Consider the following 17,036-nt stretch of genomic DNA (forward strand, 5'->3'; position numbering starts at 1 on the left):
TAATTGTTTTATGTATGATCATATCTCCCTAGTAAGCCTGAAAGCATCTGAAGACAGAGCGCATGCTATTTTTGATTTCCCAAAAGAATCTGCCAGAGTCACGGGCTCACCTTATTGACTGACTGACAGCCCCTTGGTAGCAGTGACTTCGGCTGCAAATAAAGAAAAATAGGTTATGTGCCAAGTAATAAAGGAGTGTGTCATGTAGTCATGCCTCTGTGGTGTTACACTGATCACTAAGATAGAAATACCCCATGAGGCAGAAGTAAGTCAAATGCACTCAGTATTCAGGAATCTTGTGGCAGAGACAGAAGAAACAAGTGGTTGGATGAAGCATCAGAGACTTGGTGGAGGAGGCCCAACTTGTGTTTAGGCACGAACCTGGGCACAAGCTCTCCAGAGAGTGTGTGGTCAATACAGGCGGTCTCCGAGAGCAAGCCTAGAGGGCTGGAGGCCACAAAGTCCTCTCTCCATCAGCAGACAGACCCACAGTCATTCATTCATATATTCTTTAATTCTGATCTTAAATATGGTATGGCAGGTGCCATGCTCAATGGCTGTGAATATACAGATGTATATGCATGGTCTCTGCTTCCAGTGGTGGGACAAACCTGTAAACAGATAAATTATGATATCAAGCTTAGAACTGTATGGCAGCATGATCTAATGAAAGGGGGTTTTGCAAAAGAGGGAAGCAGACCTACCTTTGGATACGGGCTTTGCCACCTATTATGGATTGTGTGACTTGGATTTTTTGAGCCTGTTTCTTCATCTGTAAATCTGGAAAACAATACTATCTCCTTGAATTCTTGAAAGAATGAAAGGAGAAGCACATATAATAACAGCTGCCACTGTACCTATGATAGACCCTCAGAAAATGTTTGATCCCTGGCTCTGTGATAGTAGGATGTACAATATTGTGGAGGCTTAGAGGCAAGAACCAATAGCTGCCTGAGAAAGGGAGGGGAGACTCTACCTAGGAATTAACGTTCTTCTTGATCTTGAAGAATAAGTAAGTCCCTTGTTCAATCACTTATTTATCAGATATTTGCAGAGCATGATTATGTGCCAAGTATGGTGCCAGACACTGGGGTCACAATGAAGAACAAAACAGATGTGATCCTGGGCCTCATAGAGTTTATTTGCCAGAGGGAGAGACAGGCCAAAACCAAACAAATGGACACACTAAGTAGGAGCAGGGTAGCTGAGATAGGGAATTGTGACTCTCAAATATATTCAGAGTCTTCTGGCAAGAGCACCAGGCTAACACAGCCTGGGCCTCAGCCCGGACCAGGCTAAGACATCTTTCCAGATCAGCTACCTTGTGTATAAGCATAAAATTACGCAGGTAAGATCACTGGTTCCACGGCTTCAAATTCTGTTCCCAAAGCCCAGTTCTGGCCTAATTCAGTGACTCCTTTTGGTGTGACCACCTTACTCATTTTTTTTTTTTAATTAAGGAAGGGAACTGCAAGACCTGCTCCTCATCATCTACAGCAGGTGAGTGATGTTCTAGAGAAGTTTTAATCAAAGTTGAGCCTTTTGTCAAAGTTTGGAGACCCTTAAGACTGAAGTAACTGGACTTTGGGAGAGAGAATAAAAAAGAGAAGAGAGAGGAGTGAGAATGAAGAGTGAGAAAGAGAGAGATACAAGTTGCCACTGAGGCTCCTCAGTCATTGACCTTTGCAGAGAAGTCTGAAGGGTGCTTGGGCAGAGCCAAATGGGAGGCTCCTGTAGCTCTAATATCTGTGCTTGCAGGGAAAGGGGCTGGCAGGACGTCGGTCCTGATATTAGCCAACAACAAAGGATGAGAAGGAGCAAGCCATACAAAGAGTGAAGGGAGGAACGTTCTAGGCAGAAATGGCATGGACATTTGTGCTGAAGCAGGGACGGGCTTGGCTGAGCAAGGAAAGAATAGAATAAAAAAGGGAGAAGATAGCATTTAATGAAGTTCAACAAAAAAGCATTCAGGGGAGTTCACTCCAGAGTGGGTAGCGTGTGTGAAGGTGTAGAGTCTCACAAGAGTCTGGTGTGTTCTAAGAACTGGGAGAACTTCACTGTGACCACACTCTAGACTGGAGGAAGGAGTGGGGTGAGGGAGAAGCGTGGCAGGAGATGGTGCCAGGGGATGGGGGTCAGACTGAGAGGGTCTTGCTTGTATGATAAGTGAAGACGTTTAGATTGAACTTGCTATTAGATCTTAGGTTTGGAACTCCGGCCTGACTCAGCAGCCCCTGCCCAAACTCCCAAGCCTGTCTCCAAGCCCTCCCCCTTACAGTGCTCCTTTACCGCCCTCCAGTTTTTGGATCCTGACTCCTCTGCATGGTTTCAGCTTCTCTTGCTACTCAGATCTGAGGCATCTTCTGTTGTTATCTAGAGGCTCTACTCTGGCTCTGACCATAGAGAAAGCATCCTCCACTCTGAACCCCGGGCATGGTCAGGCAAAGCTAGGCTTACTTTCTTAAGATAACTACTGAAACCAAGCAGAGTAGATTTGAGAATTAATGGGAAGCCAGTGTTAGTCCTTGAATAGTAAAGTGACATGAGAGAAATATTTATTAATCCATTTGACACTGGTTTGCAGAATTAATTAAAGAAGGAAGAGACTGAAGGCAGGAAGCCAAATGTGTAGTGTGTGGGGATGGGGTGGGGTAGGGGTATGGGTGGGTGTGTGTGTGTGTGTGTGTTCTTTTGAAAAGGAAAAAGTCCTTTACAGGGTAGAAATGAAATAGTAAACACAGCAGAGTGTGTAGGGTTGGTCATTGTAGGGAAACAATCTCAGTGGATGAAATTTATTTGGAAACGTTTTGCTTTACACAGATTTACCTCATTTTATGAGGCCTGTTTGATTTCATTTGGTTTAAAATTCAGAGGAGAAACGTAGTCCATTTGATCAGATTGTCAAGTGCAGCTTGTTAACATGTCTGTGTGAATTTCTGACATCTTCGAACAACTCACCACTCAGCTCTTGGATCCATCCACTTGCTGAATACTTGTATGTAAGCCAGCAAGCTTCCTCCTCACCTCCATTTACTCTTCAAGCACAGTTCTCTCAGCAGACACATCTCTTGGCCGACAGACTCCCAGGACAAAGGCTTCCTCCTATACATAACCAGCAGCTTCGTCAGGTGTTTCTAGGTGTCTGTTGGGAACCTATTTAACTGCTTCTAGGGGGTCTTTTCTTCTTCCCCACATTTTTCCTCCATATATATATATATATATATATACGGTTTTTGCATTTGAAATATTATTCTGAATTTTCTAAATTGTAAAGGATTCTCAAATGAATGTTTACTTGTATTCCATGGGCTGAAAATATATTCTATTAGCAAGTTGATTCCTGGACTAATAGTGATGGGGGCATGGAGTGAGTTCATGCTTTACCTAGTCTTACCCAGCAAGTTGGGAGAGACAGGGGCTAAAGCCTGACTGGCTGATCTCCAGTCCCACGTATTGTCCCTGAGCTAATTAATGTTCCCTTTTATTGCCGTTGAACATTTAGTTCTTCTAGGAGGCCTCTGGGTCAGTCACTGTCACCATATTAGGCAACCTTCTGACAAACTTTTTTATACCTACAAAGAATCTAAGTATGGCCTCCTCAGACCACTGGGCCCTGCTGGTGATGTTTGAACTGCTCAGGGGATGAAGCAGATGGCCAAAAATATACCAATTTTAGCAGAAACCACTTACATCAGCGACAGCTGGAGCACCACGAAATCTATAAACGCACTTGTTACTCATCTGCCGTGCGTATTGGTCAAGCCAGGTATGTGGCCCACTTGAACATCTTGTAGTGGAGAGGTTTCCCAGGCGGGCCTCTGGACGGAACCTGAGATGAGAAGAATCACATGAGCTCGGCCTGCAGAGCATTAAACTGTGTTATTGGCTTAGCCCTGATTTGAAAGAGACCCATCACCTAAATGGAATGTAGAGAGTTGAGGGATTGGAGAGTTGATCCAATCCATGGGATTGGATGGATCAATATGAGCACCGTTGATTCAGAATGTGAACTGGGGGATCATGAGAGTTGAGTGCTAATTGGCTGCTAAAGTTTTCTTTAAAACTCTTCAAGAGGTTCTGTGCCCAGCAGCTCACCAGCTAGAAAAAAAATCAGTGTTTTGTAAGAGGCAAAGCTAATTACAGTGCTAACTTAGATCACATGACTGTAAGCTTGGCAGGAAATGGCATGTAATTAACATGAATGTGTTGGAAATCTAAAGTTAAAAATGCCAGAGATTATCGAGCAAGATGTCCTTTGTTTATGGTTTTGGCTATTTAATTTATTTAATTTTGTCTTTTGTTTTCTTATCCAAATGCCTGCCCATACAAGAATGAGATTATCTGGATGGGAGATGTGATAAACCTAAACCCTATGATTAAATTGTCTGGGGTTTTAACCAAACAACCATAGATCCCTATATGATAAATAATTTATATTGATTATTTTTATCACTAACTAATAAAAGTGCACACAAACAAAGGTGTTCTCATGATGTATTCAGTCTGTTCTTCTAAGTTTCTTGAGGGTTAAGAGCAAGATTTTTACTTCCAATGCAATTCTTCACAGGATCTAATTGCCATGAACACTCAGCAGTGCTGTCTCATGATGTAAATGCCCATGATTGTCTTAGCTTATTGTTGCAGGATGAGCCCAGCCTTTAGCTGTCATCTGTGCAGTTCTTTAAATACATGTCTTTGTAATGAATCAAAGTATTTTTTTTTTTTTCAACAGACAGAACTCAGTCCAGGTCCCATGTTAGGTATCTGAAGGGAAATGTATATCCCAACTTGGAGCTCTACGTTAAGCTCCAAGCCCGATGTATGTAATAATAACAGCAGTTACTATTTACTATTTGTTGTATACCCATTGCTGTGATGAACATTTTATATATATTATGTCAGTAATTCCTCTCAGCATGGGATACGCATATCATTCCCATTTTACAGATGAGAAAACCAATGATTAATACACTTGCTTAAAGTCACACAATTAGTGAAGGAGGAGTTATTTGGACCCAGACTTGTCTGATTCCATAGGCCCTGCTTTGAGAGTGGCTGTGCAATGTGTTATTGTAACCTTTGCCCCGGGAGCCACACTGCCTGGGTTAAATCTTTGCTTGATATCACTTGATATCTGATAACAAGGAGGCCTGGGCCAAGTGACTCTCTGTACCCCAGTTTTCTCATTTGGAGGACAGTGGTAGTACCCATCTTGTAGCGCTGTTCTGAAGATTAAATTAAATTAAATTAAATTAAATTAAATTTTTTAAAAAAATTTATTTTTGGCTGTGTTGGGTCTTCGTTGCTGCACGTGGGCTTTCTCTAGTTAGTTGCGTAGAGAGGGGGCTACGCTTCGGGCTCTAGGCGCACAGGCTTCAGTAGTTGTGGCGCATGGGCTTAGTTGCTCCACGGCATGTGGGATCTTCCCGGCCAGGGCTCGAACCTGTGTCCCCTGCACTGGCAGGCGGATTCTTAACCACTGTGCCACCAGGGAAGTCCCTAAATGTGTTTGCGTACAAAAAGCTCTTAGAAGAGTGTTTAAAACATAGAAGCATTATATAGTGTAGTCTGTAGGCATTATTATACTCACTAGGCACAATGTCCTGCACACACCTCAAATTCATAAGTCCCAAACAAATTCATCATCCTATTTTCCCTAACCTGCTTCCTTGACTTGGCTGATGGCATTGTCATCCAGCAAGATTTTCCAAACTAGAAAACTTTATATTCAACTAGTGTTTCATTGTTGACATAAAGCAGTCCCTAATTTGTCAAATTCATCTTATTATTATAAATGTATCCTGTCCTTCCTGTCACTGCCTCGTCATGTATTGTCTGAACCTGTGCTGTCCAATATGGTAGCCACCAGCCAAGTGTGGTTATTGAACACTTGAATTGTGGCTAGTTTGAATTGAAATGCACTATAAATATAAAATACACACCAGAGTGCAAAGACTTAGGATGAAAATAGGATGTGAACTATATCATTAATAATTTTTTATATTGATTACATGTTGAAAGGATATTTTGTATATATTGGAATAAATATATATTAAAATTTATTTCACTGTTTCTTTTTAACATGGGCACTAGAAAATTTAAAGTTACACATGTGGCCTACATTTGTGTTTCATATTATATTTCTATTGGCCAGTGCTGGGCTGGACTTTTCCAAATGCTTTCTTACTTTATCTATCCATTATCTATCTATCTATCTATCTATCTATCTATCTATCTTCTACCTACCTACCTACCTATTATTAAAAGGCAATCTGAGGCATATTGAAAATTTTAAGAGTTTGTTTGAGCATTTGTAGATTCCAGTTGGGCAGTGCCAAACCAGAAGTGGTTAGAAGCGCTCTCTCCAACAGGAGCCAGGGGAAAGACACATAGAGAAGGTGCAGAAGCAAAGTAAGGTGATTATTGATTGGCTATAACTTAAAGCCTAACTAGCTATTTGTGATTGCTTGTCCTTAGCATTTTGATTTTTTAACCTTGAGGCTTAGGTTTTGGTTTGCTTAGGTTGGTGATCATGGCATTAGGGCCACCTCAGTCTAATGGTCTCCTTGTTTAATTAATTTAACACTATCTATCTATTCCTCTATTTATCCATCTAATCTTGTTATTTTCTGTCTTACCTCTTTGTTCCCTTGTCCACATGGGTACGAAAGACATATTTTTAAACACAAATCTGATCCAGTCTTTTTTGTAATAAAAAGCCTTTGCTAGCTTCTGTCATCTGCAATGGAAAGTTCCTACTCCATCTGGGGAATACATGAACATTTCATCCTCTCTCTGCCTATCCGGCCTCAGATCTCGGATCTCGAGTGACTCTCTCCCTTGCACTTCACACTCTTACAGTACTGAGCTGTGTTCTGATTCCCAAGTCATTTCACACTTTTTTTGCCTTTGCATGTGTTTTTCCCTTTGTTTTGAATACTTTTTCCCTTTCTGATCCTTCGGGTGAAATTTTGTTTATTTTCCACAATCCAATTCGGACATCGCCTCCTCTAGGGAGGCTTCTCAGCATTGTTCATCTCTTCCTCTTCTGCAATACTTCGGTTCTTTATACACACTTTCATTATTGCTTTGCCACATGTATAACTTGTTTTTCTGTCTGTTACCCCTACTCATGAGTATATAGAGGACATGACTGTATCTTATACATTTCTATACTGATACTAAAAAACAGCAATTGAATAAACAAAACAAAACAAAACAATACCTGCTCTCAAGGAGATACACTCTCTTACAGTAAAGTAAATATAATACCAGGCATAAGATATGCCCTAAGAGAGAGGGATCCATGTCTATCAGTGGGTCAGAGAAGAAATCAATGAACTCTAACTGAAATTTGAAAGAAGATATAACGAGGTAGGGAAAGTTTGACTGACAGACTGACAAAAGGTCTCCGGAAGGTGGTCTGATCTTTGTAAATCTCACATAGTCCAGGGCCTGACCCTCAATTATCCAAAATCGAAGACGGTCTTGTCATTGTTCAAGCGGTGACCCAGTCTGGGGATACTGATTCATGCTCTTAAACACCAAGAAGACGGAGGGTAAGCTCGAATTCTGGTTTCTTCCTTTAGAAAGAGGTAAAAACACATTGACAAGCAGCCTGAATACTTGCATCTTCTGGTTAGTGCTGTATCTTCCCTTAAAAACCACATTATTATGTCAAGCTGGCTTTGTGTGTGGAATCAGAACAAAGAGGGTGAGTTGAAAGATGCAACTGTGGGTGCCTGCTGCACTCACCTCCACAATTGGATGCACCTGGTATTGTGTGGCTCAAGCCCTTCATCTGGATACCTTCTCCTCTGGGCAGTACTTCGTTGGGCACCGTTTGCCTCCTACCCTTGTCTAGTTTCTATTTCTGAACAGCCCATTCAGAAAGACACGCTCTTTCTTTCCATATGCTTATTCCTTCCATTAGGCTGCTCTGGTCTGTCTTCATTTATCTAAAGTAACTTTGAAAATTCCTATTCTCATCTGTTGCTGATGATCTTAGAGTTGTCTCTCAGAGGCAGCCCCCTTTCCCTTATTGCCAGGATCTTAGATGTCCCAGATGCCTGCCACTATGCATTTCGCTTCGGGGGAGGAGGGAAAGAATTTAGGAAGAAGAGGAAAGCTTCCTGGAAGAGATAGTATTAGGATTCTGAGAGAGGGTGGGGTGGGGTGGGGTGGAGGTGTTGCCATGAAGCTATAAAAGCACACAATTCTGCTTATTAGATTTTGGAGTCATCTAGGATTCGGTCAACTGCCCATGCTTGCTAAACACATTTTTCAGAAAGTATATATCAGCTAATTGGGGGAAATTACAAGGCCCTGAACTTGGCCTTAAATATATATAGATTTTTAATACCCACACCTCACTAGCTTGGTCATATTCTAAACTTTGCTGCCTTCGTGCTGTTCAAAAGTATGCATTTAGCAGGGTGCTCACAGATGAAGCATTCACTATTTGTATCGTTATGACTGCTAAGTAGTGAAGGGCATTTTAAAGGCATAACATGCCTTTTTGGTGATCCAACAAAAGAAAATTATGTTATCTTGTATATTTTATATATTATCCTATCTGGAGAGGAGAAAATTATTCAAGAAAACATAGAAATTCAAATCCTTGCTTCTTAGTAGTCAGAGGACTTTAGTAAACAAAAGCTTAAGCAAATGACCAAACATATATGTCTATGAACTGCTATCCTGTTTTAAATATCTTAATGTTTTAGTGCCTGCTTCAAAATTTACACCTTGCAGAGAAAGCAACTTGGGAATTGGAGTCAGGATCCTTAAGGTCTGCATTAGTCCCAGCTGTGTCACTGGCTGTGTAACCTTGACCAGCGATCTTAACCACTTTGGTCTCAATTATTCTCTGTGTAAAAAGCAGAGGATAGGCTGTGTAAAATTTCTTCAATCTCTCACTACTCTGGGAGTCTGTGAAGTATTATTCCAATAAATGGGTAAAATCCTGAGATTTTAACTTTTTGTTCCCTCCCTTCCTCCCTCTCTCCTTCCTTCATTTCTTTCCTTCTAACTTGTAGCAGAGTGTGAGGAAGACAGATTCTGGCTGAATGATAAGTTCCGTGAAATGCTGCTACTTCCTGACAATGTGATCCTGGGCAAGCCACTTACTCTCTCAGGGACTTAGTTTCTTCTGCAAAATAGGCTTAATAGTCCTTGCCTCTCGGGGTTGCTGTGAGGGTTAGAAATAGTGTATGTATGGCAAATGGTTTACCTGTGGTTATTGTTATTACTAACTTACATGTCCGGATAGTAAGGAGATTAAACAAGTTTCCTGTTTGGGGGAAGATACAATTTAGAAGTGGAGATAATGTGTTTTCTAATAATTAAAATAAAAGTTAAATAGTGCCAGAAGAGAAATTCAAAGTCATTTTTCATGAGTTCATAGACTGCAGATACTCCTGCCTGGAAGGTAAAGTGGGATGATCGAAGGGCAGCCATTTGGTCTGGAGGAAATTGTTCTGAAGGAAAAATCAGATTTGAAAACAAGATGGACATTCTGGGAAACACAAGGTAGATTCTAAACACAGAGAAGAATTTTCTTCTAATCTACTACTATCTTCAAGCTTTTGCACTGTTGCCTGGTATTTTTAAAAGGTTTTGAAGTAGAGATATTAAATTCCACCATGTTCTGGCCTAAGAAGTTATTTTTCCTTCGAAGGATCTGGCAAGGGAAAAGTTAAAGAGCTTCGGAGAATGGCCTATTAACAGAAAGGAGCTCCAGAATCTGGGTCCACCTGGAGGAAAAGCCAGGCTCCTTTAATAAGCAAATGGGAGAGCATGGCCGCAATGTGACGAGAGCCAACCCATTATCACTCCATCAATCTTTCCTTCCAGGTAACAAGGTTTAGTGACTTAATGAAGTGATAAGGAGCAAGAAACTGATACATAGAGGCCGAGTCTAGAAGTAGGGGATGTCAGAGGTCATTCTCATTTTAATCTTTCTTTGCTTTTAACGTCAAAGACCTTGCTCAAAGGTGAGAACCCCAGAGTTAGGATTAATACCAAGTTATCTCCACTCTCCTTTTGGCATGTCTGAGAAAAGGAAGACTTCTTGATGACTGTCATATAAAATAGAAGACTGCAGAAGACACACACACACACACACACACACACACACACACACACACACACACACACACACGTAATGAAACCCCCAGGGATGGCCACCCTTAATAAAATAGCAGGAGCTCATACCTGCTCACATTACACAAGGTTCCCTTCTCGGCCCTGCAGTGTGGTGCTGAAATGTTGTTTAAAAATTTTTGCTGCTGCCTTCATACCATGGCCATATTTTGGAGCCTATGACCTCATCTAGCCAGGGCTAGATGCCAGGAGAAAGGGGAAGGGAGGAGGAAAGGAGGGAGAGGAAGCAAAAGTTCAGCAAGTTGAACTTATTAAAATATTTAATTCCGCCTTTAGAATTCAATTATATCATTTGCACAGAGGGTCTGTGTCTTCTTGTTCTTTTTCCCTTCTCCCCTCCCTCCCTCCCTTCCTTCTCTCTCAGTGCTGCTGAGACATAAATCTAGAAAATCTCTAGATTTTCACCAAAACTCTGAAGTCATTCACTGGGGCACAAGTCTGTTAGGTCTAAGGTTTGAAATGAGTGGAATGAAGTGGAATTTTCTTGAGCTCTCCATTGTAGAATATTTTTCCACACTGGTTTTCTTTCTACCCTCACACTTTCCTCTCAAGAGGTCAAAGGTCACTCCCATTTCATAACCACCATTTTTTCTCCTTGACTTTGTGCCCTATAGGGGGTGTCATTAACGTGTATCTAATGTGATGCATGCCCCTTGAAATTGTGCACCATCCTGCCCCTTCCATGTACAGCTAAAGGAAGAATGGATCAATTGACAGGAAGAAAATAAAGGAAAAGAAAAAGAAAAACCACTTCACCTCAAAATCTTAGAACACAGTCTTTTACAGGTAAAACACATGCACATTTATATATACTCATGTTTTGATACTGGTTGGTAGATTAAGGACAGATACCGAAATAAAAACAGCTCTGTAGTATTTTCCTTAGCTAGATACTCATTTTTCACTGAAGAATTAGGCAAGTGGCTAATCTTTCACGTCCATAAATCCCATGGATTATTTAATATTCTACAGTGGAATTTTGAGTAAATCAAGACAAGTTTTATTTACACAAAGTTTAGATTCACAGGTTACTTGAATCCAGTATACCTTAGAACCAGAATATTAAAAATACAAAAATTTGGGAAAAAGCCATGATGCCTTTTTAAATTTAGTTTTTAATCTTTATCAAAGTTACATGCACCTAGTTTAAAGAGTCAAATATCTCTAAAGGATGTGATGAAAAACCATCAAGTCTAGATTTCCCAAAGGCAACATTTTTACCTTTGGTTATTTTCCTTCTTATTTATAAAATACACACTTATTGTGCCATTTCTTTATTTTTTAGTTGTAAACATTATCCTTTTGCTCACCACTATGGAAAATGAAGATCATAGCTCTGTTATCCCTACCTACTCCCTGCCTCAAGCTCACATAATTCCCTTTGCCCCTACTCCATCCTCCTGATATAACTGTATCATATTTTGATTGAGTCAATATCCAGTGCTTATATTATGAAGTTAAGCCATATAGTATGCTATGAGTACTTTTTCCTTTCTTTCACAAACTTTTTCTCCTTAGAATTAACAGCCGTCATTTCTTTTCAGTTTTCTAAGTATTTATCATTAATTCACCCCCAAACTCTCTGCATCTAAGTAATCCTCCTGATAGTTTAAAACGTATTAGGAACTCTATTAATATTGTCTGTTTTGGAGACATCCTTCCTACAGTCTTCTGACCTGTTCTAATTTGGAATGGTAGCTCTCTTTGCCAGGTATACACCTAATTCCTGGAATCTCCCTTCATCATACTGGAGATTCCCTTTCCTTTCTCTTGAGTCAGTTCCCTATTTCCTAGACCCCATGTCTCCCTTTTTCTTCTTTTTCTTCTTCATTTTCATGGCACTTTTCTTCCAATTGCTTCCTAAGAAAGGGTGGTGAAAGCTAAGTTTTTTGAGATCTAGTATATTTGGTATTATCTTTATTCTATCCTCAAACTTGATTGGTAATTTATCTAGGTAAAACATCTAGGCTGGAAATATTTTTCTCAGAATTGTGAAGGTATTAGTCTGTATTTTAGTTTCCAGTGTTGTTGTGAAGTCCAAAGCAATTCTGATTTTTTTGATCCCTTGTATGTAACTTTTTCTCTTGGAAACAAGATTTTCTTGTGAAATTTCAAATGCCTTGGTTTGGGCGTATTTTCATCTGTTGCGTGGGTCCTTTTAATATAGAGAACTTGTACTTCAATAATGGGAAATTTTCTTGAATTATCTGATGATTTCTTTCATTCTTGTTTTCTCATTCTGAAATTTCTATTCTTTATACATTGGACTATTAGTATCCATTGTGTAACTTAGCTTTTTTCTTCTATTTTCATCTCTTTGTCTTGCTATTTAAACCTGCTAGGTTCTAGGACACTCTAGAAAATTTCTTCAACATTCCCTTACAAATTCTCTACTAAGCTATTCATTTCTGCTGAGACATTTTTAATTGCCAGGAGCCTTTCTCATTCTTTTCTGTACCATCCTGTTTCTGTTTCACGAATTTCATATCACTCTGGAGATATTAGTGATAAGTTTTTTGATGTTTTCCTCTCCCAGCATAATTTCCATGTTTGCTTTTTGCTTGTTTTGGTCTCTTTTATAATAGAGGCTTTCCCTTAGATTAGAAGACCAATTTCTTGCTACCTGCTTACTGTAGGTGAGCAGGTGGGGCCGTTTCTTGGTGAAGCTCTAATATCTAATTAACTGGCTAATCAGAATCTCCTAATCTCCTGCTAGAAGGGTATAAAGTCCAGCTGCCAGAGTTCTGGGAGCCTGGACAGGAGCGTGGCTGGGGGCGGGGTGTGTCTTAAGATCTAGAAGTTAGGGACTTCCCTGGTGGCGCAGTGGTAAACAATCTGTGCGCCAATGCAGGGAACACGGGTCGAGCCCTGGTCCAGGAAGAGCCCACATGCCGTGGAGCAACTAAGCCCGTGCACCACAACTACTAAGCCTGTGTTCTAGAGCCTGCGAGGCACAACTACTGAGCCCGTGTGCCGCAACTACTGAAGCCTGCACGCCTAGAGCCCGTGTTCCACAGTAAGAGAAGCCACCGCGATGAGAAGCCTGCGCACCGCAATGAAGAGTAGCCCCCGCTTGCCGCAACTAGAGAAAGCCTGCGCACAGCAATGAAGACCCAGCGCAGCCAAAAAAAAAAAAAAAAAAAAAAAAAAGATCTAGAAGTTAATCTTTCGCGTAAGCCTCTATTTTCCCTATGGTACACCCACCCTCAGCTGTGCCTGCTGTCCTGCAGGGTGAATAAAGGACATTGGCTTGGCTTGGGGAATAGGAAAATGGTATTGGGAGGTTCTCATGTCTTTTTTTTTTAAACTAGCCTTGCTGTTTTCATCCCTACCCTCATCCTTACTTCAAGAGGGAACTGTTTCCACAAATTCCTGAGTCTTTAGGGAATTCTACAGAGCAAATTATGTTGCTTCTTGGCTTTCTCCATTTCTGACTTAGGAGACAGTGTTCCCAGGTCTGCCAGTTTGTAGATCTATTAAAAATTACTTTTCTTTATAACCAAGGCAAGTTTTAAAATGGAAAATAAATATCTACCTTTGGAAAACAATATGTGCAGATAACATTGCTGAGAATAACCAAATAATTGTTTTGAAATAACATTAACACCAAGCTAGTCTAGGAACACATACCCAGTTGGAGCATTCAGCAACTATAACTATTATGTTCTACAAAGAGAATAAACTGTTTGTTGGAAAAAAAAAAAAAAATGCATTGGCCCACTCTGTATCTATGGAGGGAAGCTGGGTTGACTGAGCTTTTAGCCAGAGGCTCTGGGGCGCCAGAAAGGCAAAGATGTCGTCTTCCTTAGCAAGAAGATCTGAGCTGAGGGGAAGGGGGAGCAGCAACCCACTCATGCCTCACTCACCCTGACTCTATCAGCGGTAAGCAATACAAAACTTAAAGTTAAGGGCTTCCCTCGTGGCGCAGTGTTTGGGGGTCCGCCTGTCAATGCAGGGGACACAGGTTCGAGCCCTGGTCTGGGAAGATCCCACATGCCGTGGAGCAACTAAGCCTGAGCGCCACAACTACTGAGTCTGTGCTCTTGAGCCCGCGAGCCACGACTACTGAGTCCGCGAGCCACAACTACTGAAGCCCGAGCGCCTAGAGCCCATGCTCCGCAACAAGAGAAGCCCCCGCTCTCTGCAACTAGAGAAAGCCCGTGCGCAGCAACAAAGACCCAACTTAGCCATAAATTAAAAAACAAAAACAAAATCAAAAACTTCTTAATGTTAAGAATGAACATGAAGGTGCGAAAGTTGATGTCCTAACCATTGCCTTTTTTTATACTTTACAATATATGAAGACAAAAGATTCTGATGAAGAAGTTGTTCAAGATGGAATCAGAGTGTTCATCGAAAAGGTAGCACAATGAATACTCTCAGGAGCAGAAGTGGACCACATAGGTCTTTTACTAGAATACAAATTATCCAGTAAATTTGTGTGCAATGACCCAAATATCACAGAAATTTCTGGCTGTGAAGAAAGTTTTAATATCTGAAATTCCAGGACTACTTCTTTGGCTGTAAGCTCTAGGAATGCTCATGGAAGCCTTAGGATATACTAAGAGGAAATCATATGACTGCCCAGTTCTTAGGCAGTCTTACAAGGAAAATAAAGGAATGTGTTTTGGGAAAAAAACATGACCCCCTCACAATCTGAAATACTTATTCTATCAAAAAATGTCAATATCAAAGGAGAAACTAATAAATTAAAGACCTACTGAGCATCACTAATATCTGTATATAAAGCAATAAATTGAATTTTAGGTAATCCCCCCAAAACAAGATTGTTGTTTATTTTTAAATTTTCTTTATAATACTTGTAATATTTTATTTTGTAACAGATACATCTGCTCCATTATGTTAATAGCTTTTCCATTTAGCTATGAGAGCTAGGGTAATCTGCTGTAGCCCGCGTATTACAACACACAGACACTGTTTCCCTAATTACCATTTGTCTTTCAATCTACATTTATTATCTACCAAGCTTTCCTTTACTGTATGCTTATAACAATTTTTGTGGCCACCTACATTAGTTCATATTTCTTCTGGTCCCCTTAATATCTTGCCTTGTTGCTTCACTATTTTAATGTTTTTTAATTGCATTTGTGGGCTTCTAAGGCTAATAGACATCACATTAGGAAGTGCATTTGGCTTTCTGTACCAGGTAGAAAGATGTCGTGTCTACTGTCAAGTGGCTCATAGACACTTCTCTTCACACACACACACGCACACACACACACACACACACGAAAAAAGAGATAAGGAGGACCCAGAAAATTCCTAAAACAAACCAAAACCCAAAGGTATATGAAAAGGCACACGCCTATTTTATTGGGTTGGCCAAAAGGTTCATTCAGTTCTTTCCATAAGATGGCTCTACTAGTGCTTAGTTGTCTTAACTTATTCGAAACAATTTTGTTACACTGTATTGTGACAGCTGTCGTATCAGTGTGCATTAAAAAAAAAACACATCAAAATTGGCGAATTTTTGTGTAGCCATTTTAATATTGAAGATGGAAGAAAAAAAGCAACATTTTTGGCATATTATGCTTTATTATTTCAAGAAAGGTAAAAACGCAACTGAAACGCAAAAAAAGATTTGTGCAGTGTATGGAGAAGGTGCTGTGACTGATAGAACGTGTCAAAAGTAGTTTGCGAAGTTTCATACTGGAGATTTCTTGCTGGACGATGCTCCACGGTCAGGTAGACCAGTTGAAGTTGACGGCAATCAAATCGAGATATTAATTGACAACAGTCAATGTTATACCACGCGAGAGATAGCCAACATACTCAAAATATCCACATCAAGCACTGAAAATCATTTGCACCAGCTTGGTTATGTTCATCGCTTTGATGTTTGGGTTCCACATAAGTTAAGCGAAAAAAACCTTCTTGACCATATTTCCGCATGTGATCCTCTACTTAAACGTAACAAAAACGTTCCCTTTTAAAAACAAATTGTGATGGGTGATGAAAAGTGGGTGCTGTACAATAATGTGGAAGGGAAGAGATTGTGGGGCAAGTGAAATGAACCTCCACCAACCACACCAAATGCCGGTCTTCATCCAAAGAAGGTGATGTTGTGTATATTGTGGGATTGGAAGGGAGTCCTCCATTATGAGCTCCTTCCGGAAAACCAAATGATTAATTCCAACAAGTACTGCTCCCAGTTAGACCAACTGAAAGCAGCACTCGACGAAAAGCATCTGGAATTAGTCAACAGAAAACGCATACTCTTCCATCAGGATACCGCAAGACTGCATGTTTCTTTGATGACCAGGCAAGAACTGTTACAGCTTGGCTGCGATGTTCTGATTCATCCGCCGTATTAAACAGACACTGCACCTTCGGATTTCCGTTTATTTCAGTCTTTACAAAATTCTCTTAATGGAAGAAATTTCAATTCTCTGGAAGACTGTAAAAGGCACCTGGAACAGTTCTTTGTTCAAAAAGATAAATTTTGGGAAGATGGAATTATGAAGTTGCCTGAAAAATGGCAGAAGGCAGTGGAACAAAACAGTGAATATATTGTTCAATAAAGTTCTGCGAAAATGAAAAATGTGTCTTTTATTTTTATTTAAAAACAGAAGGAACTTTTTGGCCAATCCAATACTAGTAACTTTTTTTTTTTCCACACACACACACAGTATTTTATTTTTACAAGAGATAAATAAACTGACACCAAGCATTGTAAATGGATGACCACAACCAAAGCAACAGTGATTGCATTTACCAAACACGAAACACACTCATACTATGTCATAATATTGACATTCAGTCCAGTAATCCTCCACTGTAACAGATCCTTTACTTTGCAGTGAAAACTGATTTGTATATTTTTTGCCTCTGAGTCCTTGTGGGATTTTTTT

General features: G+C 40.3%; 1 protein-coding gene and 2 long non-coding RNA genes across 4 annotated transcripts in view; 2 read left to right on the forward strand and 1 right to left on the reverse strand.

Moving 5' to 3' along the window:
* SYNPO2 (synaptopodin 2) overlaps positions 1-17,036 on the forward strand; it is a 171,848-nt gene that overhangs the window by 93,759 nt on the left and 61,053 nt on the right. The gene's annotated exons all lie outside the window — the stretch shown is intronic.
* LOC102983146 (uncharacterized) overlaps positions 496-17,036 on the reverse strand; it is a 189,095-nt gene continuing 172,554 nt past the window's right edge. Inside the window, exons 6-9 of the long non-coding RNA XR_008617879.1 lie at positions 3,691-3,829; positions 2,959-3,102; positions 705-780; positions 496-611 (exon numbers count right to left, since the gene is read on the reverse strand). This is a non-coding gene — a long non-coding RNA (uncharacterized lncRNA). The remainder of the gene's footprint in view (positions 612-704; positions 781-2,958; positions 3,103-3,690; positions 3,830-17,036) is intronic.
* On the forward strand, positions 1,302-14,346 carry LOC129392255 (uncharacterized). The gene is made up of 3 exons (XR_008617880.1): positions 1,302-1,348; positions 1,461-1,500; positions 13,016-14,346. It is a non-coding gene; the product is annotated as an uncharacterized lncRNA (long non-coding RNA).

Source organism: Physeter macrocephalus, chromosome 7 (assembly GCF_002837175.3).
Source record: "Physeter macrocephalus isolate SW-GA chromosome 7, ASM283717v5, whole genome shotgun sequence".
Lineage (NCBI taxonomy): Eukaryota > Metazoa > Chordata > Mammalia > Artiodactyla > Physeteridae > Physeter > Physeter macrocephalus.